This window comes from Enhydra lutris, unplaced genomic scaffold (assembly GCF_002288905.1).
Source record: "Enhydra lutris kenyoni isolate GAN:26980312 unplaced genomic scaffold, ASM228890v2 scaffoldscaffold57, whole genome shotgun sequence".
NCBI classification, from domain to species: domain Eukaryota; kingdom Metazoa; phylum Chordata; class Mammalia; order Carnivora; family Mustelidae; genus Enhydra; species Enhydra lutris.
In genome coordinates, this window is record NW_019154141.1 from 4,617,691 (window position 1) to 4,643,618 (window position 25,928).

At 37.0% G+C, this 25,928-nt stretch overlaps 1 pseudogene; it reads left to right on the forward strand.

The window, feature by feature from the left end:
* The window catches only part of LOC111158052, a 62,464-nt pseudogene extending 36,786 nt beyond the window's left edge, over positions 1-25,678 (forward strand).
* Positions 25,679-25,928: the final 250 nt, after the last annotated feature.

Sequence of the window (25,928 nt, forward strand, 5' to 3'; positions counted from 1 at the left end):
TTGTTTTATATCTAACATAATCAGACTTGGTGCTAGGTAATGACTCTATTACAGTGCCCACTTCCCCATATCATCAATAGCTCTCTGCTAATGCCATGACTTCTGACTTCATCTGTTACTTGCCATTTCCTATAAAAATGTACTCTTACTTAGGCAATAAATTAATTCTAATTGATGTATTCATAAAGAATAGATAAATAAGGTGATATCTTCCCTTAGTTTAGTTGGTAAAACTAATAATTAGAAGAATATAGGAGCTAACTATGTACCAGTCATTGTGCTCAGCTGTTGGGTTATGTTATTCTTAATTCCCATAATAACTTTGTTAAGCAGGGAGAAAACTGAGATTTGGAAAAATTGAATGATTAGTCAGAACCATATCAGCTGCTGTGAGGCATATATAGGATTCAAATAGGAGGTCCTTCCTGGACTTTTTATTGTTTAAAACTAGTGTCTTGAAATAGTCACTGGGATGTCAGTCATCAGTGATGAACTAATCCTGTGGAGGAGTTGTGGAGGAAGTGGAGACCTTGTAGAAATTCAGCTATAGGGGCACCTGGGTGGCTCAGGGGGTTAAGCATCCAACTCTTGATTTCGGCTCAGGTCGTGATCTCCGGGTAACGGAGTTGAGCCCTGCGTCAGGCTCAGTCAGCATGGACTCTGCTTGAGATCCTCTCCCTCTGTCCCTCCCCATGTTTGTGTGTGTGCTTTCTCTCTCTCTAAAATAAATAAAATAAATTTTTATTATATTTTGTATAAACCTTTTATCATTTTTTGTATAAACCTTGCTCTGCAAAAGTCCCTTAGTGAAGAGATGCTATTGGTATGAAAAAGTAAATGCTTCCCAAGAAGCCTAAACCACCCCCCAAAATGAATTTACTCACTCATTGCAATTAGAGTTGTCTGAACAACTTGAATATGAGTTATGGGTATTAGTAGCTTAACTTGTGAGAACAAATAGTCTGTTTTTTTTTCAAAGTTTGTAGAGAGAAAGTACAAATAACATACCCGGTTATAATGGTTTATTACATGGTTGCAGATGTTGGCATTCAGAAACAGGAGAAAGTCAGTGAAACAAGAGATACTGAAACTGATCTGAAATGCATCAGGCTCCTTGTTCTCTGTCTGGATTGAGAAAGGCCATCAGTACTGGAAGTCTCTGGAAACAACAGGTCTGGGCCATGGCAAGGCTTCGCTTCTTACATTTGAGACATGAAAGGAAAATTCTTTTGTCCTTGTAAATATCAGACTACTTTAAATCTCTCTCATCAATATATGCAAAAAGTTTAAATGTGAAGGAAATACGTCTATTAATTTCTTCACCCATTTAACAAAGTTTTTGTACTGCCTATAACTGTTATCCTACAGTAGTGAGCAGAGTTGACAAGGCCTTTCAACTTACATCTTCTGGGGAAGAAAAATACTAGTGAAATAATTACCCAATAAAGATGTTAATTGTTAAATTGTTAAAGATGTTAATTGTTCATTATATCACAAATCTTTATTGAAGCTTGTTATGAGTTAGGCATTGTTTAGGTGCTGTGGTGTTTACCTTCTGTTGGGAGGAAAAGGTAACAAATAACAAATATAAAAACTAAATAAGTTATATAGTAAGTTACACACAATAGAGTAAGGGGTTGGGAAAGTCTGGTGGGAGTTAAGTGTTCATTATAGTGTTGGCCTCATTGAAATGGTCACATTTGAGCCAAGATTGGCAAAGCCAAGGAAATAAGAGGGGGAGAACACCAGGGTAGAGCAGAAAGCATCAACTGTATTTGGCAAAAGGGAAGTCATGAAAGGTTTTAAGAAGAAAAGTTCTGAAAATAGACAACTCTTTTTGCTTGACCACAGAGAGAAGTAGAAAGAATAATAGTAGCCAAAGGGAGATTGAAATTAGGAGGATGTTTCTTTTTTCTTTGTTTTTTAGTAAATGAGAGACATTAGAACAAGCTTCAGTGATGATGGGATATGCTCGAAATAACTGAAGATGAGCTAACTGAGCAAGGTCGCGGGGAGGGCGTCAGGGGTCTGGATCCAGAACAATATTGAGAACTGACTTTGATAGGGAGCAGAGACAGCATCTGTGACAACAGAGAGGAACACTGATAGGATAGATATGTTTTCTGGGGTTTTTGTGGGGGATGATAAGAACAGAGGGAGTTTCTGTCTGAGGGACTTCATTTTTTCCCTGTGAAATAGGCTGAGAGTGAGGAAGAGGGAGATAGAGCCTGATGTCTGATGAGAAAGTAGTCATCAAAAAGACAAGACTCACAACCTTATTAGAGAAACAAAAAGATTACTTGAAAGACTTTTACTCATGTCTGAGCTGGAAAAATGAATTCTAAGATCTGAAATAGTACATAAATATGTCCTCTAGTTTCGTGAAAATTAAATTATGTATAAAACAATGGCCAATGAAAATTGAAATTTTACTTGAAATTGTGCACATCACAAGTCTGAGGGCAGTGTGAAATCAGGTTTCTTTCCCTTTAAAACCATGTAGACAGGCTGTTGGAGGCTCCTGGTTTCCCATCAAATCATTAAACCGCTGTCCTATCAACCATTGCACCCACAGAAGAACCCACTTGGATCTCACCTTCTCCTTTTGATCCTCTGTTATCCTGGGACATCTTGCAATGTGAGAATGATTTATGGAAAATTTCGAGCCCATTTTCAGATTAATCACATTTTCACTTTATGTAACTAAAGGCCATATTTGCGTGTTGAATTTCCATAGGTTGGCATTTATATAGCATGTTTGTGACTTAGAGGGAAAATGTTTTATACCTGCATTTTTATTTTCTTTTACTTAGGTTGCTGGTACATGGTATTCCTTTTGCCCCCACCATTTTCAAGAAGATAGTGCATCTGGTGTCTAATTACACTCATTGTTGGAAGCTTTCATCAAGTGTGTATTTCCTTCCTCTGAAACAATCCTCACAGTCTCCTTTTACCAGTCTGTTGGTCATCAATAATACAGGTGAGAAATAGGGACTCAATTTACTCTTGATTTTTATCATCAAAGACCTTTTGAAATAAAACCTGAGCAGCAAAACTCTACATTAAAAACAGCTTGAGATGCTAGGAGGAGAAAGTGGTGTGTATTCCACAGTTTGCTTCGTTTTCAAATTAAGGAAATTGATGGGCACATTTTCAAATCAAGAAAAATAATGGAGGGGCGCTGGGGTGACTCAGTGGGTTAAGCCTCTGCCTTCCGCTTGGGTCATGATCTCAGGGTCCTGGGATCGAGCCCGCATTGGTCTCTCTGCTCCCCAGGGAGCCTGCTTCCCTTCCTCTCTCTCTGCCTGCCTCTCTGCCTACTTGTGATCTCTCTCTGTGTGTGTCAAATAAATTAAAAAAAAGAAAAAAGAAAAAACAATGAACATCATGGAAAATATCAAATTAACTTAGTTTCATAAAGTTTTTGAATGGGTTTTGAATGGGTTTTTGAATGGGTTACCGGGACAGTAAATATCATTGGTAGGTTAACCAGACATAGCAGTTTAGATAATGAGTAGGACTGATTTGTATCAGTAGGACAAGCCCAGGTTATGAGGTATGTATTTTGTATATAGTATTTGTAGTTACAAATATTGTAGTTACAAACAGAATTCTGGCAGAGTTCGTAAAAATCACTAAGAAGTTTTATTTCTGTAAGAATTGCAATAAACCTTCTAACCCTTTAACTTTATAAGAATTATAAAATGTATTAACATATTTCTGAAAGGAGTCTGTTCCATTGAAGATGGTAGACCAGATTTCATGTCCCAGCATCAGAAGTAATTTCAGCCTATTCTCAGAGAGTGAAGGTCTTTACCATGTTCTTCTGAGTATTCCTTAACATGAAAAGAAATCATTCTTCTTTTCAAGCTTTGTTGTTGATTTTCTTGCTGTTATGCTCCTTCCTTCATTGACTACATTAGGATCAAATATTGAAGACTTCGTTCAGGTGCTGAGGTGTCAGGATATACATTTAGAAGTGGACGACTTCAGAAATAGGAACGGCTCAGATGACCCTTCCTACAGTGGAACCATCATAGTGTCTGGAGACTGGCAGGTATGTTTGCTTCCATGTACTCTTTTCTCATGAATGGTCTTTTGCCACCTTCTGATAGTTTAGATCTATAGGAAAGCACCTCAACTGTTCTATATCAGCATAATTTGAGTCCTTTTTGAGTAAGGTATGAAATTTTAATCTTTTGAAGGGCATGTTTTCTCTTAAAGATATCATCTTTTATTAGTGATTTTATTTGTTGCAAAAGCAATGCACGTTTTGCAACAACGTGGATTGTGGGCATGATGCTAAGTTAAGTAAACCAGACAGAGAAAGGCAAAGACTGCATGGTATCACTTATAAGTAGGAAAAAAAAAAAAAAAGTCAAACTCCTAGAAATAGAGAGTAGAAAAGTGGTTGCCAGGGACTAGGGGGTAGGGGAAATAGGGTTAGGCTGGTAAAAGGGTGTGCACTTTCAGCTATAAGATGAATATAAAGACCTAATGTATAATATGGAGACTATAGCTGATAACACTGTATAGTATAATTGAAATTTGCTGAGTAGAACATAAATGTTTTCATTTCATTTTCAAATGTTTTCATACACAAATGTGCACACACACACATACATATACATGTGAGGTGATGGGTATGTTAACTAGATGGGAGAAACCTCTTCACAATGTACGTATATGTCAAATCATTACGATGTTCATTTTAAGCATCTTACAGTTTTGTTTGTCAGTTATACTTCAGTAAAGCAGAAAAAATTGCATGTTTAATAGAGAAATTTAAACATTACTAGAATATGTAATATAGAGGGTAAAATTCTCTAATCTCATTTTTTTCTACTTTTTTAACTTATTTATTTGAGAGAGTGAGAGAGAGAGAGAGCACAAGCAGGGCGAGGGGCAGAGAGAGATGGAGAAGCAGACTGTCCATGGAACAGGAAGCCCAACAGTGGGGTAAGGGGGGAGGGTGATCCCAGAACCCTGAAATCATGACCTGAGAGGAAGGCAGACACTTAACAGACTGAGCCAGGCACCCCTCTAATTTTATTTCTTATTTTTTCCATATTATATTTCTAACTGTTAATCGTTTGGTAAATGTTTCCTACACCCTTTTCCTTTATAAAAACACAAACTCACTATTTATAGAGCCATCTTATATTTGAAAATATATTTTGTGAATTGGAATTGTATTAGAGGGTCCTATAATTCTCTGTCACATAAGATCTAAATCTTTGACGTCTTCCCATGTTAGTGAATGTTCATCTATGTCATTTATAGAATAAGTCATTTGGATTACCAAAATAATACATTCTTATAATAATTTGACAATTCAAAAAGGCTGAAATGTCAAAGAAAAATTAATAGTCTCCTTCTCACCCTAAATTCCACCCTGGTAATTTATAAATTACACAATAAGTTATTTACTTTAAGAATTTGGAACTTACATTTGTATGTGTGTCTGTGTTTTTAAAGGATTACAGATTTTCAGTTGCATGTAATACCGAGAGAATAATTTGTTTTCGTGTTCTATGGGAATTATTAGCAACGCCCTTCTTGGAATTTTTAATTTTACAGAGCTTATTAAAACAGAGCAAAGCACATTGCCTTTTGTAAGTATGGTACTGACTTATATAAGAGACAGTTTAGCAAGGGGTAAAGGGCAAGAACTCTACAGCCTACCACCTGAGTTTGAATCCCATTTCTACTATTTATTAGCAAGTCTCTTAGCCATTCCTTGCTTCACTGTCTGCATCTGTAAAATGGGGAATAGAATTGTACCTATATTACATGGTTATTGTGAGGATTAAATCAGTTTCCTAAGTACCTAGAACAGAGCTTGACATACACATTTTTCATTCATTCTACAAATACTTCTGTCTACCTGGAACTTTTCGGGGCTGGGGATACAGCATGAACAGAATAGACAAAGGTTCCACTCTGTGGAGCTTACATTCTTGTAAGAGAGTTGGTTAGCATTCAGTCTATATTTGCTATTACTGAAAGATCAAGACACTTTTCAAGGGGTTTTATGTCTAATCTCAAATCTTTAATGGAAAAAACAAACACATAATAAAATGTCTTGCCTTAGTAAACTAAATATAACTTATCACTTTCTATCCTTCCTGCTGATCTATTTTTCCCTTTATTACCACCTGATACCACACTATAGACTTGTTTTCATCACTGGCCTCATCCTTCTAGTCTAAATTCTTGTCTTCAGAAATGATACACAGCTCCCCAAGACATAGAACATTAGAAGGGCCAAGATGCGAAAGGACACTGAAAATTTTAAAATGATAGAGGAAAATAATAGACCTATTAAAGAACCACAGTTTGGGCTTTGTTTGGCTCACTATCTTAACTAGTTCTTCCCACATAACCTAGCTACCCAATACATATTTGCTGAAATCAGTGAACGAATGGATTTGCTTAGCAATCTAGAACACTAGCAAAACTGCAAATGCAAATCCTTAGTTGTATATCACATCTTCCTAGGGAATTTGTTGAGTATGTGGTATACATCGACTAAAGCCAGTGTGGAGAGTGTGTGTGAAATTTATGAGAACGTATGGCCCCAACTCTAACATTATGATTATTTAACAGTTCTGTAGTATTTTCTCTATCTTTTTAAGTTCTCAAGTGTCCTTTTGGGTGTTGGCTCTTTTATGTTCTATCACTTGTGGATAGAGTGCAATTTTTGAGCATATATAATCTTAATAACCATTCTCAGCCTTCAGATAATTCCTAACAGGTGTGTCTAATTATGGTAGATTAAAAAAAGGACAAATTGTGGAAATTTATATATGCATAGTGGAGAGAGAATGGAATTTACAGTATGAAATTTTTACAGTAAGAAATTAATATAATGGCATCTCTATTTTTTTGCACACGAAATAAGGCAATTTCTGTGCTCTTTTTTTTTTAGCCTATTGTTATAACAGTAATAAATTACCCTGTCTGGGAAACAACTTAGATTTATAGTAAGACCTCTCCATGCCTTAAAGACTAAACATTTCTATAAGGCAAGAAATTATTTATGCAGGAAAGACTTGCTCTCCTTTAATTATATCTCATAGCTAGGGACAAGAACATAGGAACACCTTCAAGGCAATTACTATTAGAGTTTTAGAGTTTGTTATCTATAATTCATCTACTGGGAAAGAGGGAACTGAAACAAATGGCAGCTTCCAAGAACATCAGTGCAGCTCCAAAAAGTATGCGTCTTCATTTAACAATTACTTGATGCAAATATGAAAGAACCTGCACATGCTCTAAATACACTCCTATAAAATTCAGATATTTTTTAAAAGTTTCTTTTGATATCATATAGTTCCTGGGAATGGGACCTGCTATTAGGGGTAACAAAATATGGTTCCTTCTCTCTTTGTTTGCTAGATGCTTCCATTCTGAACTTTTCACTATTTCTCAAAAACATATATCTAATGTTTGACTGTAAGACATGTAATAATTTTGACAGCTTATAGATGTGCTTTGAACTTCCAGAATGTCTTAATGGTGGACACTGGTTTTTTGAATGGACCCGTATTTCTGTTGGTCCTTGCAAACTGTATTTCTCCTTACATTGGCATGAACAGCATCAGGGATTGCAAAGTAAGAGGAGAAAGAGAGGGGAAAGGGCAGGCAGAGGTGGGAAGGGGGAAGGAAGAGGAGAAAGATGATTTTTCTCTGACTATAGTAGTTAGAATTTCATTGTTTCGTGCACTCAGGATAGCTCTTCAAGAAAAATATGTTTACACATAAATTACGTTGTTGCTCTAATCTCATTATAGATTCTATTAAATAGTTAATCATGATGTCAAAAGGATCAGAATGTTCACTATTCAACACAGTGAACTTGCCTCATCTTTAAAGGGAATCATACTAAATCAACTATAGAGGTGAAAATGTGCTATTTTTTGACGTCATGTTGATATTCCACAATTCCAAAGGGAATTTGTATTTTTTTTAATTTTTTATTTTTTATTAACATATTGTGTATTATTAGCCCCAGGGGTACAGGTCTGTGAATTGTCAGGCTTACACACTTCACAGCACTCACCATAGCACATAGCTTCCCTAATGTCCATAACCCAACCACCCTCTCCCTGCCCCCCTCCCCCCGGCAACCCTCAGTTTGTTTTGTGAGATTAAGAGTCTCTTATGGTTTGTCTCCCTCCCGATCCCATCTTGTTTCATTTGTTCCTTCCCTACCCCCCAAACCCCCCACTTTGCTTCTCAACTTCCTCATATCAGGGAGATCATATGATAATTGTCTTTCTCTGATTGACTTATTTCACTTAGCATTAATACCTTTTAGTTCCATCCACATCGTCGAAATGGCAAGATTTTGTTTCTTTTGATGGCTGCATGGTATTCCATTGTATATATATACCACATCTTCTTTATCCATTCATCTGTTGATGGACATCTAGGTTCTTTCCATAGTTTGGCTATTGTGGACATTGCTGCTATAAACATTCAGGTGCACATGCCCCTTCAGATACATTTGTATCTTTAGGGTAAATACCCAGTAGTACGATTGCTGGGTCATAGGATCGCTCCATTTTCAACTTTTTGAGGAACCTCCATGCTGTTTTCCAGAGTGGCTGCACCAGCTTGCATTCCCACCAACAGTGTAGGAGGGGAGAATTTGCATTTTTACAAATAAGATATACCATATTTCCAAAGCTTAGCTATGCTTTTGTAAATTGGTCTTTTAAATTTTATGTGATAGTCATTTTTATTTATCTACATCAAAGGGTAAATCAACTTCACAAGTAAGTCAGATCTTTCCTGTTGAGCCACTGGCTGTACATTCCCACACTTGGTGTCAGATACTTAGGAGAATGCTATTTTCTAGTCACGGAGACACTGTTTTCTTTGAGATAGTATTAATATCTGAGATACTATTAATATCCTGAGGCCTGCTTACCTAAACTTGGGCTAGAAAGTTACTGACGCTCAGATTCACCCTATAAAAGAATATAGACCAAAAAATATAAACAAACAAAAAACCCACCTTCTACTACAACATGCTATTTCTAAAGTTTATCAAAAATTAGGGGCACCTGGGTGGCTCAGTGGGTTAGGCTTCTGCCTTTGGCTCAGGTCATAATCTCAGGGTCTTGGGATTGAGCCCCGCATCGGGCTCTCTGCTCAGCTGAGAGCCTGCTACCCCACCTCTCTCTGCCTGCCCCTAGGCCTACTTGTGATCTTGATCTCTCTCTATGTCAAAAAAATAAATAAAATCTTTAAAAAAATTAATACATTTGCATAAATGAAATACCTTTTCTACCTAACATTTCAAACACTTCTGTATACCTCTGTTTCTTTATCAGCAAAAAATTCAGTCTCAGTTTATGGATTTCAGGCCTGTGTCCTTCAGCATACTGGATTGGACAGTCACTGGTGGACATTTCATTATACTGCTTGATTCTTCTTTCAATATATTTAATTAATAAATTAATTAATTAAATTACTAATTACTTCATGATTTTGGAACTCATGTTTGCTCTTGTAAGTGATCATTTTTTTTCACCAGGCCAAATATAATAGAATCAAAACAAAAATCTGCTTTCATTAACACTGTATCATTAACAAAAGGCATATGTAAGAAAATTGCCTTACACAGCCTTATGGTCTAATTATCTTTCCATTCCCTGTCCCCACCGTGACCAGCCAGCTCTCAGCTTGTTATTGACCTCATTGTTCGCAGGTGGTTTGCATAGTTGGTGGTCCAGCTTCTCTTATATTCTTCCCATACGTGATTTCATTCATCTTTTGCAACAGGAGAAAGAGTAGTGGCTTGTGGTCTCTTGGCTTTCTTATTCCAAGTATCTGTCTGTGCAACTTGCACATTTATATTAAATTTCCTTAAAGCTTATTTTTAAAAATGGGAAGTTAAGTGTAAATACGTTACTTAGAAGAGAATGGAATTACATCTTTAGTACTTCTATTATTGTTGGATCATGTTCCTGGTTTCAGTATTGTTCATTTTCTTTTCCCTATTTTCCATCTGTTCTTTGAGGTCTTTCTTTTCTATCTGTGTTTCTTTGGAGGGAAGTAAATATCTGTAAAAATCCTGTGTGGCTCATCTATCATCAAAGACTAGATCACTTAGGACAGTTCCCTCATTTTATAGAATGGCATCAGGTATGATTCCTAATGGAACCCAAGCCTCTCCACTCAATGTAGTTTTCCTCTTGAATAATACTACTTATTAAAGAAGAAGAAGAAGAAGAAGAAGAAGGAGAAGAAGAAGAAGAAGAAGAAGAAGTAGTAGTACTAGTAGTACTAGTAGTACTAGTAGTAGTAGTGTGATAGGTGGCCATATTGACTAGTAACATAAACATGAAAAAGTTTAGTTAATAATATCCCTTATTGACATCTTAAGAAGATGCCATAGCTTTCTGACCATTTCAGATATTAAAACAGTTAATTAAGATCCACCTTAAGAACTAAAAAGCCAGCCACATCCAAATCATAACTTTAATCTCATAAGCAGTGTATAGCTCTCTCCCCAACCCCATTTCAGGTATGTCCTTAGTTTGGGGACCAGTAGTGAGAAAGGGAGCAAGGTCTATCTTTTCATTCTTCCTTTTTCTTCCGGATTTCCCTTTCTCCTGTATATCATGGGGACAGGATGGAGGTTTTAAGGGTAAAGAGATATAATATCTTACTTCTTTGGGGCTGTTACAGTCACAGTGGCCCATCTTTGTGGATAATATCCAAAGGTTGGATTTAGTGTGGACAGGAATGTCACAAGTACAACCAGTTGGAGAATTCAGTATGCCCACAGAAATCCTAAAGGCTACTGAATTGCTTTTTAGTCTGTAAGTGTCCTCCCTGCAATAACTAATCATATAATTCCTTGGGTCAATTTTGTAAGCAGTTGTGCTACAATAGTCAAATATCCTAACAAGGTAATACCTCCTTAACTATTGGAATTAGTCCTTGATCTATTTAGTTTTTTTCCTTTATGTTTTCCAATAAAAGGTAGCTTTGTCAGTTTCATCCTTTCATTTAATCAATTTTTGCTTTATATATTTTGAGACTACAGTTGACCCTTCAATACCCTTGGTGTCAGGGGCCTCCAGCCCTCTACATGGTCCCAAATATATATATCACTCTGGACTCCCCCAAAATTTATACCATTGACTGGAAGCCTTATTGATAACATAAACAGTCGATTAACATATATTTTGTATGTTACATATATTATATACTGTATTCACACAACAAAGAGAAAAAAATGTTATTAAGAAAATCATAAGAAAAAAAAAGAAAATTGTAAAGAAGGGAAGATACATTTTCAGTACTGTATTTGCTGAAAAATACCCATGAATATTTTATAAACTGGGAGCACATGTTTAGTTGACCTTTAAGTATGGAACTCTCAAGATGTCAAATTGGAGATGTCATCATCCTAAAATAATTTTCAGTTACTTTCCCAGGAAGTAGAACCCACAAAGAATTGCATAAGCCATCTTAGAGTATTATGACTTAATATGGGATTTGTAAGGAATACTCACAAAGAGGGTTACTTTTCATTCTACTGAAGGTACTTGGAGGGAAAGACCTTAAGGACGGCCAAAGTCTTTGCATCTCCATCCCCAAGCTGGAATAGGCATTTGTTCCCAAATCATTCAGATTTAGTGTTTACTTAATGGTCCAAGTGAGGTTTCAGACTTTGTTTCTGCCCTTAAAGAATTCCCTCACTGTTTTTCTGAGACTAGCAGTGTGTTTGAAGGACATTTGTTTTAAGTGGTGTGGGTAAGTTCTTTTTAGGATATCTATTCCTCCATGTTTCTACATATAGAAGTCTACCACTAACTTGTAAAAATGCAGTTTTGTAAAGCCCTGAATGTAGAATCTAGTTTATGGCAGATGGAGGAGTAAATATAGAAGGAGGAAGTAGAAACAGGAAGTGTTTTACTACTCCTTAAAATGTACTGTTGTTGCTGTTGTTTGCCAGAGGGAAGATTAATGGGAGGATTCTTTTTTAATTTCTTGATGTTTGGGACAAGATAGAGGAGGTAATTGGTGCAGTGAGATAATGGAAAGAAAGGGAGTAGGAGGAAGGAGGTAGGGTGGTCAAAGACAAGTTATGTCATTTCATTTACAGAATTAGAAAGTTTAACTTCAGTTTTCTAAAACTTAAGATATATTGCTCTATATTTTGTTAAGGCAAAACCTTTAATCTTTATAAATGGTATGGGCAATAAATCTTCAAGGAGATTCTGATACAAAACTATAAAATAAATTAACGAACCTTAGGATTTTTTCAGTTTATGCTTTTTTCCTTCAGAAAATGTTTCTTGTGCTTGTGGAGGAAGCATTATGTGCTTTTTTGTTCTATTATCAGTTTCATGTGTATCTTGATACCCAACATATCGTACATTGACTTGATGTATGGGCAGGTGACTCCTACAACAAAAAGAATAGTGGTTAAGAGTTTGGGTTCTAGAGTCAGATAGCCCTCGGTTTGAACCCTTGATCTAGCACAGAAGAGTTAGAAGTTATTGGGCAAGTTACTTCAGTTATCTAAACCTCAGAAAATATGAGTAATAACAGCAGTACTCTAAAGGGTCAGGATTGAGTTTTTCAAAGCACATTAACTATCACAGTGCTCGTAAATAGTTCATCTAAGAACTTGGTAAATGCTAAATTCTCCATAGATGCCCAATAGGAACTTCTATATTCTTCTCTTTTTCCTCTTTTCTTAAAACTACAGTAACTATGGTCCCACTTAACAAAGTGTTTTGCATAAATTGGACCCTTAATATGTCTTTTTTGATTGTTTGATGAATAAAAAACATAATAAGGAGAAATCCTCCTTACTCTTTGCCTTTCCAATATTCATGCATTGATATTGCATTTTTCTATGTGCCAGATGCTTTGCTTGAACAAAACAGTCTTTGCAATCAGAGCACTTTCATTCAATGGAATATGTAAAAGAAAGCGATTCTTATTCAAACAAGATCAAACCATTCTTCAGAATGTCCCCTGGATTTGTAGTAGAAGGAGAACTGGAGACAGGGTGTCCGTTTAGGAAACTACCAAAGTAGTCTCAGTGGGAATATGGGCGGCTACGTACAGTGCTGTTATTTTTCTCTGAGGATATTTTTAAAAAGATTTTATTTATTTGTTTGACAGAGAGAGAGATTACAAGTAGGCAGAGAGGCAGGCAGAGAGAGAGTGGGAAGCAGGCTCCTCGCCGAGCAGAGAGCCCGAAGTGGGGCTCGATCCCAGGACTCTGAGATCATGACCTGAGCTGAAGGCAGAGGCTTAACCCACTAAGCCACCCAGGCGCCTGGATTTTTTTTTTTTTTTTAGTACAGTTGACACACAATGTTTTATTAGTTTCAGGTGTACAATATAGTGATTCCACAAGTACATACATTAAGCTATGCTCATCCCAGTGTAGCTACCATCTGTCACCAGACAATGCAATTACAATGTCATCGACTCTGTTTTCTATGCTGTGCCTTTTATCCCCATGACTTACTCATTCCTCTGAGGATGTTTTAAACCTTTCAAAATTCCTACATTAGTATCAACATGGAAAATTGCTTAACTATGGCAATAAAGACCCACCTCAATATTTATTTTGTCCTTTTATCTTTGAAGTTCCCACGTCAAATCATCAGTTAATTTTTAGTTATATCCTGATGGTGAAAGCATTTGAGGATATGAGGTGACAAAGTAAATAATATTACATCTCCTTCTTTTATTGTTGCTCTCCATCCATATCAGATAATGCAAAATCTTCTAGATATATATGTCAGACTATATTATAATCCTATGTTTCAGTTGTAATGATAGTTTCATGCTTTCTAAAGAGGAAATCTTAATAATATTGCTACATATCAGGTGAAAATTGAAAATGAGAATATCTCCTAGGAAAACAGATCATTCATAGAAAACAGCTTAAAATATTACGTAGGACAGAAAATTATAATACCTCTGGCTATTTTTCTGCTAGATCTCATTACTTTTAATCAACATCATATCATCAGTTGAATTTGAAAAACTCAGTTTAATTTTATGCATGATTTCCATGTCTTTCAACACTTAAATTGGATTTTTCATGTTTTTAGTAAAGGTAAGCAATATTACCTACTGTGTGACTGGCCTTAACCCTGTAGCCCATTAATAAAATCTTTGCCCAATGTTGGAACAGGTGTAAAATTGAAAAGTTATTCAATGCTGTTAAGTTCTGAAAGATTGCAAATCTTAATTTGAATAAGGTTCAAATTAATCTGAATAAGGTTGATGTCCATGTTTAAGTCTCTTTTCCTAAAATATAAGACTTCATGGAAGTTGTGACATATTGCGTTCTTTGATTCTTGCCACTTAGTGTCAATAAATTGCTTTGGAGGCATGATTGGTAAGGGTATGTACGTGTTGTTACAGAGCACTTCTGGGAGAAACAAAGCACTACTGAGCATTTGGGGAAACTATTGATAAATCTCATCTACCTCACAGTTCTGTACTTTATAACTTCCACTAACAAGAAACTTGCAAGTGCCCTCCTTAACGAGCACAGGGTAATGTATGGAATGGTTGAATTACTATATTGTACTCCTGAAACTAATAAAACACTGTATTTTAACTAACTAGAATTAAAATAAAAACTTAAGTAAAATAAAAGAATAGTTAATACTGTATACTATTTTCTTACTAGAAGGCAAATAAAAAATATATTCGTTTAAAGGATGAATCAGAATAATTGTAAAGCTATAGTTAAAGATATTTTGTTTTATTTTATTTCATTGAGGCTACTAAAAGGACTGAAATGATGTTTATTCTTAAAATGTGGTATCTGTACCATGCCAAGCCCACTAAATGGTAGTAATTTTTAAAAATCCATTTTAAGGTTTCTGGCAGAAAAAAATATTTGACTCTTCTAAGAAAACATTCATTTTTTAATAAACTGAATAATGAGAATTATATAGTCTGCCTTTTTTACCTGTTTTATAGAAATGATAAAGTTGCAAAACTGGATTTAGTGCCTAACTTCAATAATTATCTTATTCTGATATTTAACACATTTATTTCTAGTTATTTTACAATTGTAAAAAAAAAATTAGGTGTCTCCTGTTATTTGGGTTTTAACACTCTGATCAGCTTCCGTTGGCTTCTGGAAGGAGATGAGAATGATGAAAACAAAACAATAACTAGAAAGAATACTGCAAGACCTCTAAGTACTGAGAATTTTCGTAGACATTAGGATACATCCAAACAAAATATATGGTATTTATATGTTAAAAATAATAACAGGCTAGATGGGGGGAAAAAAAGAAATCTGCAAATCCCTACTACATAAAATCGGAAGACAGAAAGTATTGGAGATTACAACCAAGGAAGAATGTCAGCTCATCAACAGACTTTAGTATCAGAGAACAAGTCTTATCCCAATTGATGGACTATACTCTGACACCCCATGGAACATCAGGTACAATATATATGAATGTAGTGTGTAGATTTTATGTGCATCAAGCAGAGAGACTTTCATTTAGCCTTTGTTTTCCTTCAACAGCTAGCCCATGTATATATGAGACACTAGGAAGTTCTGGATAATGAAATCAGTGAAGGCCATGAGATCATTCTCTTAACAGTCTTAATCGTAAGAGAAATTTTCTGCCTGAATGTCTGTTGCATAGGATTCATAACTGTGTAATATACTTGTTCTTCTTCAAATAATGGCAAATTTAAATATCCTAAAAAATATTCTCTTACTATATTCTACATTCAAATATAATGGCAGCAAAACCTGAAGGTATTTTTTTCTTTTTTAAAAAAGATTTATTTATTTATTTTAGAGAGAGAGCATGGGAGAGGGGACTCAGAGGGAGAGAGAGAATCCCAAGCAGACTCGCCACTGAGCACAGAGCCTGAGTGAGGCTCAATCCCACGACTCCTAAGATTGTGACCTGAGCCGAAATCAAGGGTCTGTTACTTAACCAACTGAGCCACCCAGGTGCCCCAAAGGAATTTTTCTATATAGAGTCAATGACGGTATAATGTATACCAGAAAAACTAAAGACTTGATTGCTATTATTTTAATATATGTTATTGATATGATATGTGTCCAAAGACAATTTGAGGTGATTTATATAGAAATACCACAAATGCTGTATGACTAAAATTCATTTAACTATGTATTTAAAGAATACACTAATTTGAGTAACGAAAAAGAAAGGTGAAAAATTAAGTGGAATTTAAAAAATTTTTTTAAGATTTTATTTATTTCAGAATGAAAGAGTTAGCACAATTGAGTGGGGGGTGCAGTAGAGGAAGAGGGAAAGAATGTCTAGCAGACACCCCACTGAGTATGGAGCCTGTTTGGGGGCTTAATCGCATAGCCCTGAGATCATAACCTGAGCTGAAACCAAGAGTGGGGTGCTTAGCCGACTGAGTCACCCATGTACTCCTTTAGTGGAATTTTAAACGAGAGAAAGACACTGAAGTAAAATATAAATGTTGTATCTTCCATGAGAAAAGGCAAATATTGTCCACTGAATTTGAATTCCATGATGATGCTAATTCTAATTCTTTCTTTGCCTTTAACCATACCTTCCGAGTGTCATTTTCCTTTTTGTTATAAGGTGTCTGGAAATGAAGTGTTGAAAGGAAACAATGAGGAAAGATCCAGTTTTCAGGTCAGGAGAACATTTGTTAACATCTGGATATGATTTTTTGTAGCAGTACATTTGACATCAATTTATTAAGTTTGATTTGCTATCTAATTTCTAGCCAGGCACATTAGGCATTGTTATTCTGGGGAAAAAGCCCAAAATAGCATTGGACTGAATGCAGGGATACATAGTTTTGAAGTCATGGGTCTTCACCAATTTTAGGCAAGTTGAGTTTTTGTTTTCTGCATCTCTCTTAGTGGTTAAGCACCAAAGCTGTTTTTTCTCCAGCTTACAGCAAGTTTAGTCCCCAAAGAGAGAACACGATAATGAGCTGGTGTGTTCAGTATGTGTGTAGAATGTTTTTAAAAGGAAAGAGAAGCCAATTCTGGTGATCTTTTATGATGTAATATGGGGACTATCTGGATGGTGGCAGACGGAAAACACTATCTGAGGGAATTTCAAGAGCTAGTTGACAGATGGAATAAAAGGTTTTAAAGATAATAGTCAAAGAATGAGGCACCTGGGTGGCTCAGTCAGTTAAGCTTCTGCTTCATGGGTGCCTGGGTGGCTCAGTGGGTTAAGCCTCTGCCTTCAGCTCAGGGCATGATCCCAGGGTCCTGAGATCAAGCCCTGTATCATGCTCTCTGCTCAGCAGGGAGCCTGCTTCCCTCCTCCCCCCACCCCTGCTCCACCTGCCTCTCTGCCTACTTGTGATCTCTATCAAATAAATGAATAACATCTAAAAAAAAAAAAAAAAAAGCATCTGCCTTCAGCTCAGGTCATGATCCCAGGGTTCTGGGATCGAGTCCTGCATCCAACTCCCGAGCAGGGAGCCTTCCCTCTCCCTCTGCCTGCTGCCCCCACCATGTCCCCCCCGCCACACACACACACAAATAAATAAATAAATAAAATTTAAAAAAAGATAATAGTCAAAGAAAATATTTCAAGGGATATAGCTACCTACAGGGGAATCTTGTAGGTAACAAATTCATCATTTTTCTTTCTTTTAAGCAGAGGATAATAATTTAAGTGTAGAGGCTTACATTCTCTTGATAGTTGTACAGCTAGAATCACATTGTTGTGTTATTTTGTTTTCTTTGTAGGATCTCCCCAAGAAGTAGAGAAAATCATCCAAATCCAGAAGAGCCAGAAGAAGATGATGAAGATGTTCAAGTTGAAAGAGTGAACACAACAAATGCATTCACTACTCTGAACCTGAATGAGGTGAAAACAAGTAACTTGAACCCTTTACAAAACACTGGGCCAGGTAGCTTGTTCTGTAGAGTTGATGAACTCCTGGTTTTTATTTTCAAAACTTTCTTTTGTTTCTGTAACACTAGCATTTTGTAGGTCATATTTAAATCCCTTTCTTTGAAGTATCTGTCTTGTCATGACTCTGAATTTTCTCTTCTTCAGTTTTTTTGTGGATCTTAACCTTTTGAGGTCTTTATTCATCAGTGTAATTCAAAACATTCTCTGATATTTTTATCAACCTTAACAAGATCTCACATCTTTTGCAAGAGTTGCAGTTTCATTTAGCATTATATAGAAGCTGTGACATTAGTAACTGTAACTAGCAAGTAAATTTACACTGTATGAAAATCAATAAGAAAAACACCAGAAATGAAATTAGTGCCAAGGGCATAAGGCAAACACAATACATTTGATTAGGAATTAGTTTTCTAAGTAGTAAAGTAATCTCCATTCATGAACATACATTTGGGTACTTCATTTAAAAAAAGAGAGAGACTGAACAAAATCTGGTTATATTCATAACCTAGAACATGAAAGATAAAACATGAGTGTACAACAAAACAGATAATCACATCAAAAAATGGGCAGAAGACATGAACAGGCACTTCTCCAAAGAAGACATATAAATGGCTAACAGACACATGAAAAAATGTTCATCATCATTAGCCATCAGGGAGACTCAAATCAAAACCACATTGAGATACTACCTTACACCAATTAGAATGGCCAAAATCAACAAGACAGTAAACAACAAGGTTGGAGAGGATGTGAAGAAAGGGGAACCCTCTTACACTGTTGGTGGGAATGCAAGTTGGTGAAGCCACTTTGGAAAACAGTGTGGAGATTCCTTAGAAATTAAAAATAGAGCTACCCTATGACCCTGCAATTGCACGACTGGGTATTTACCCCAAAGATACAGATGTAGTGAGAAGTAGGGCCATCTCTACCCCAATGTTCATAGCAGCAATGGCCACAGTCACCAAACAGTGGAAAAACCAAGATGCCCTTCAATGGACGAATGGATAAAGAAAATATGGTCCATATATACAATGGAGTATTATTCCTCAATCAGAAAGGATGAATACTAGGGCACCTGGGTGGCTCAGTGGGTTAAGCCTCTGCCTTCAGCTCAGGTCATGATCCCAGGGTTCTGGGATCAAGCCCCACATTAGGCTCTCTGCTCAGCAGCGAACCTGCTTCCTCTTCTCTCTCTGCCTGCCTCTCTGCCTACTTGTGATCTCTCTCTGTGTCAAGTAAATAAAAAATCTTAAAAAAAAAAAAAAGGATGAATACCCAACTTTTGTATCAACATGGACAGGACTGGAAGAGATTATGCTGAGTGAAATAAGTCAAGCAGAGAGAGTCAGTTGTCATATGGTTTAACTTACTTGTGGAGCATAAGGAATAACATGGAGGACATTAGGAGAAGGAAAGGAAAAGTGAATTGGGGGAAATCGGAGGGGGAGATAAAGCATGAGAGACTGTGGACTCTGAGAGACAAACTGAGGGTTTTGGAGGTGGGGGTGAGGGGTTGGGTGAACCTGGTGGTGGGTATTATGGAGGGCGTGTATTGCATGGAGCACTGGGTGTGGTGGATAAACAATGAATTTTGGAACACTGAAAAAAATTAAATTAAAAAAAATGAGTGTATAGAATATCTGAGATTTAACAGGAAAATCATGCTTTGTTTTGTTTTCCAGAAACCATTCATAATGGCAAGCTCTTTACACAAGGAACATAAAGGGAATAAAGAAAGTTGCTTTTCAATCAGAAAGAAGAAAATAGCCATAAGAAATGTCTACTTCTGTATAAAAAAAAAAGGTTTGGACAATGTTCCCTTTATCAGGAATAAATCCTTATTTATTTAGGTTTGAGACTGTGAAAAGGAGAAAATTTTCCATTGTTTGAGACTGTTCCTCTATCTTGGTTAACATGCCTTTATAAAAATACTTGACATGTTGGCAGAGAAACGTTTTCTGTTTCGATACCATGTCCCAATTCAAATGGTAAGAAACTCAGTCTTGGATCAGGAAGACCAACTTATTCTACTGTAAATCCAAAATCTTTCCATTCACTCTGGAATATAGAAGATTGCAAAGGGATTGTTTGAAAATGTTATTTTGTTTCAAAATATTACTAAACTAAGTGGTTTTAGGTTAGTCCAACTTTGAAGTACAGACATCAATGGTGACCCGTTCTTCCAGGTGAAGTTTCGGGATTTCTGTGACACAATGGAGCTGGTAAAAGTACTTCTATTAAAATGGTAACTAGAGACACAAAGCCAGCTGCAGGAGTGGTAAGTAAGGAAACAAATTTCATTGCCAGGGAAAATTTCACTTTAAATATCAATAGCATCTTTATATTTTTCTACCAGTAAATCAAATGATTTTTTAAGAAAACAAATAAATAAATGAAAGGTTTATGAAATATCTCTGCATGCTCAAAAAATAGTGATGCTTAATGGTCACTCCCCACCCCTCCCCCGAGCTTGCAAGTGGGAAGAGGGAGAGAGAGAATCTTAAGCAGGCTCCACACCCAGCCCAGAGCACTATGCAGGGCTCTATCTTACAACTCCAAGACTGTGAACTGAGCTGAGATTATGAGTTGGAATGAGCCTCCAAGGTGCCCCTACAGCCACTTTTTTTTTTTTAATGCAAGTAAAATTAACATGCAATGTTATGTTAGCTTCAGGTGTACAATATAATGATTCAACAATACTGTGTATCACTCAGTGCTCATTACCCAGTACTCTTATCTACTTTACCTATATTTCTCCCATCCCCCTACCAGTCTGTCAATCACATTTGTTCTCTGTATTTAAGAAAGTTTTTTATTGGTCTCAGTTTTTCTTTGTTCATTTGTTTTGCTTCTTAAATTCTGCATATGAGTAAAATCATACGGTATTTGCCTTTCTCTGACTGACTCTCTTAGCATCATATTCTCTAGGTCTATCCACATTGGCACAGGTGGTAGCATCTCATTGTTTTCTATGGCTGAGTAATATTCCATTGTAGATGTGTACCACATCTTCTTTATCCATTCTTCTATCAGTGGACACTTGGATTGCTTCTGTATCTCGGTTACTATAAATAATGCTGCAATAAACATAGGGGGATATTTATCTTTTTGATTTAGAATTTTTGTTTTCTTTGGTTAAATACCCAGTAGTGGAATTACTGGATCATAGGGTAGTTCTATTTAATTTTTTGAGGAACTTCCATACTGTTTTCCGCAGTGGCTGCACCAGCCTGTAGTCCCATCAGCCATGCACGAGACTTAGTGGCCACTTTTATCTCCTTTAGTAGAAGGAAGATTGGAGCAAAAGCTGAACATGGATCTGATTTTCATTGTTTGATGCAGGTGGTTTTACAAGGCTGCAGAACATCACTGAGGCAATGGAAGATGACACCCTGAAGTGCTTGGGGTGCTGTCCTCAGGAAAACTCACTGTGGCCCAGTCTTACGGTGAAGGAACACTTGGAGTTGTACACCACGGTGAAAGGACTGGGCAAAGAGGACGCTGCTCTTAGTACTTCACGGTAGGGAGGGAAGGCTCATTCATACTTTGTAGCAGGAGGAAGGGGGGAACATGTCGTTTCCTCATTAAATATGGAAAGGAGATCATGAACAAGGTCTTAAATTTAAATGCAAATAAAAAGATGGGAAACCTGAAGAAGCAAATCATAAGATTTAGTGTTTGTGATGATATTAATGGTCCTTCAGAATACTGTTTTCAGGTTGATGGTGCTAAGGTTTTCTATATTGCTAGTTTTTTGTGTTTTTTTTAAGAGTTTATTTATTTATTTGAGAGAGAGAGATCACAAGTAGGCAAAGAGGCAGGCAGAGAGAGAGAGGGTGAAGCAGGCTCCCCACTGAGCAGAGAACCCAATATGGGGCTCAATCCCAGGACCCTGAGATCATGACCTGAGCCAGAGACAGAGGTTTAACCCACTGAGCCACCCAGGCGCCCCTATATTGTTACTTTAGGCAGGAACATGTGCACCGTGAAACATCACAGTAGGGTTTTTTTCCTCAGACTGGTGGAAGCTCTCAAGCTCCAGGAACAACTTAAAGTTCCTGTGAAGTCCTTATCCGAGGGTGTCAAGAGGAAGGTAGGAAGGAGGCTCGGGGTTACCCTGTGCTCCCCGCAGATTAGTGCCAGATGTGCTGTTCTTGTTCCAGCTGTTCTTCACGCTGAGCATCCTGGGAGACATGTCAGTGGTGATTCCGGATGAGCCGTCCACGGGGGTAGACCCTGAGGGGCAGCAGCAAGTGTGGTGAGGGGTGTCATATTAAGTGTAGAGTTAGTAGTATCAGTCTGGAGTTAATATATATATATTTTTTACATTTGCTCCATTTATCTTCGAGGTTCACATCCTCTCTTATTTAATTCAATGAAGCTCTGTATAGTGCTCAAAATTCCCCAAGGAAGGAAAAAAATAGACATTTTAAGAATCTAATAGAATCTTGCCTATATTTGTTTGGATTTTCTTTATCTTACTCCTCTTCCCTGCCTCATTCTTCTTTTCTTCTTCAGACGATCCTACAATCTGCTGCTTCTCTGCACTCCAACTTTTTAAACAAACATGACTTTACTCACTATTTCCCAGTCTTCATCTTTTCATTCGACAAAGCCAATTAGTGTGGTAATAGAATTACATAATGCAGTGCAATTTTTTTCTTTCTCTCTAGAACAGATTTTTTTTTCTTGTAACTGAATATAAAATTTTCTATTATTCTTCATACTTCTTTCCGTTCACCTATTTTCCCAAACTATTTTCTAAATGCAAACACTCTCTTACTTTATCTTGAGGCAGGCAATTCAGACCATTGTTAAAAACGCAGAGAGGGGCACCCTCCTGACCACCCACTCCATGGCAGAGGCTGAGGCCATCTGTGACTGTGTGCCCATTATAGTGTCCAGAAGGCTGAGGTGGGTGCCCGTCCATGCCCACACTTGGGCGCCAAGTTCTTGCAGAGAGAATTACAGTTCACTATGTTAAGCTCCTTGATCTAAGATCAAACACCTTCTTCTGTCTTTGCAATTGAGGAAGAAATTAAAGGACCAGTGTTCTTTTCTTTCAACTCTTTTTTTCTCCTCCTTGGATTACGTGTATTGGTTCCATTCAACATCTGAAAACCAAATTTGTTAAAGATTATTTTCTAGAAAAAAAAATGAAGGACCCCCACTCAGATGGAGCCTCTCCACACAGAGATTCTGAAGCTTTTTCCACACAGAGATTCTGAAGCTTTTTCCACAGGCTGCTCGGCAGGAAAGGTAAAGGACGTTTTTGACATGGGTAACAAGTGTACAGGTTTTCTAGCACACTGAATTTAGACTTGCGTGAATCTGGACAGGAAGAGGAAGGCTGAACTGACTTCTTCATTACAAAACAAGTTGTTTGGAGGTCACTCGGATGCATAGACAAAGCCACTGAAAGGTTATGTTCAGTGAATGCTTCATAGCTCCAAAAAGGTGAGTGGTGTGTGCGTGTGCACATGTGCCTGTGTATGTAAATGATGGAATCATCCAGAAATTAGGAACAAAGTACAAACAAAACCAGGAATTTAATATTTTTTAATAGACAATGAAAATTACGCATCCACTTACAGCATTTTTTCGAATGAAAAATTGCATTGAGAACTCCAATAACACACACTTATATGCTTGAAAAAGATTGACTTTATCCTGAATTAATTGTTTATTGCTCATTTAATCCCCTCTATGGTTCTTTTAAATTTGTATATGATTCACTATCAGTTACAAGCAAGAATAATGAAACCTATGTGAAGAGCAAAATGAAGTTGAATTGAATTTAAAGAAGCACACAGGGGCGCCTGTGTGGCTCAGTCGGTTAACCTCAGACTCTTGATTTCAGCTCAGGTCATGATCTTAGGGTCGTGAGATGGAGCCCCATGTCAGACTCTGCTCAGCACAGAGTCTGCTTGGGATTCTCTTTCTCCCTTTCCCTCTGCCCTTCCCCCCTGCTCACACACACTCTCTCTCTCTCTCTCTAAATAATAAAATCTGAAAAAAATAATAATTCTTGAATACGTATTACATGCTGAAGACCATGTATAGAGTAGTCAAAATAGAGAAGATTCTTTTGGTGCTTACAGCCTCTGGGGACAAGGCTATTAAGCAAATGAAGATACAAAGAAATGAGGAAATGACATTAAAGTAGGACTTTAAAACTGAGCAAAGTTTGGCCACTGAAGAGTGGGGATAAGAGGCACTCTTGAGAACACAGAATATGTAAAGAACTTGAGTCAAGATGAACTTTACCCATGTAGGGTGGCTCAGTTGGTTAAGCATCTGCTTTGGGTTCAGATCATGACTCTGGGATCCTGAGATTGAGCCCCACCTTGGGCTACCTGCTCAATGGGGGGGAATCTGCTTCATCCTCTCCCTCTGCCTGCCACCCCCCCACCCCTGCCTGTGCTCTCTTTCTGTCAAATAAATGAATAAAATCTAAAAAAAAAAAAAAAACCCATACATTTTTTTGGCTATTAATTTCTCCCCAATGTTTTAACATTGTTATACATCTGATTTTTTCCTTCTCCCAGATATTCCTCCATGATGGCATATAAATTACCCTGGAAAGACGTTCACCCTCTGTCTCAGGCCTTTTTTTTTAATTAGAGGCAGGTAAGTTTAGACACACTTAGACTTCGTCTATTGTGATATTTTCACATGGAATATATACTATATGAATTCAAGTGGAAAAATTATATAATCAGTCAAAACTTAGAAAATCTCCACTGGATTCATCTCATAAATTCTATAGGGATTGTAGTACTGGCTCTACACTGAGGTTTACTCCACCTTATTTTTCCTCTGCTATAAAGGAGACAAGAATATTCTGTCCTGATTCCATTGAATGGTATTGGAGGATAATTATCAACATGTTGTCCCAGAGAATACTGAGTTGAGCTTCCTGCATCTCCATATTTATCATAGTCAGAGGCATGAAGAGCAAGGATGTGGGAACAATGACTGGGGGCCTAGATAGAAGGCCAGAGAAGGAAGGTACAGGGCTGATATGTGACAAGTTAAGATTGGGGAGGGATGAGGGTAGAGTTGAATTCATTCTAGAGACACTGACTAGAGGTCACCCTGGATATTTATGAGGCCTTGACGCATAGAAATGGGACCCACATACAGGGTACTTACATGTTCGTAAATTTATAAATATAGAAACCCAACAATACTCAATAGCTGATTTGAGTCCTAACAATACATATGTAATTAATCAAAAGGGGACGTACTGAAATAGGCCACAAGAAGCTCTTCAGAGTGTACTGGTGATGTATACATTCCTGCCTTGCTCTCTTTTTGTTTGGCTATATCTACATCTTTCTTTATCTTTCCAAAAAAAATGTAATGACTTTGCCTATATCCTAAAAAATCTCATGGATTTGAAGTTGCTGCATATATTGTACCCTTTGAAAGCACTTTTAGTGGAAAACATGTAAGTCATTGATGTTAGTCCCTCTCAATGCAGTGAAACAGACCTTTGACGTGGAAGAATATAGCCTCTCTCAGGCTACCTTGGAACAGATGAGTTTTCTTTTCTTTAAACCAGTGGGCATCATCCAAGGAGCCTTTGTGTAAATCTCTGCACACATCCATCTTACAGAAACACCCTGACATCTTTGTTTACTTACTTATTTTCTCCCTATTTAGGTGTTCTTAGAACTCTCTAAATTACAGGAAATATTGATGATGAAGTTGATACAGCAGTTAGATGGAAACTCTTCCCACAGGAAGAGCCTTAAAACCCTGAATCTCCTAACATCAGGCTTTAGCTCCTACTACATTATTAGTCTCCAGAATTCTAGAACACTCTTCCGTATTACCACAGATAACAGACACACTCAGTAGTTCCAACATTCAATAATGATTAAGATTTTAGATGGTTTTTTAGACTTTAGAATGGAGGGGAGAGGCAAAGATAGGGAAAAGTAGTGAACATTAACATAATCAGGCATTATACTAATTGCTAATAAGGCCTATTTTGTGGTCAGT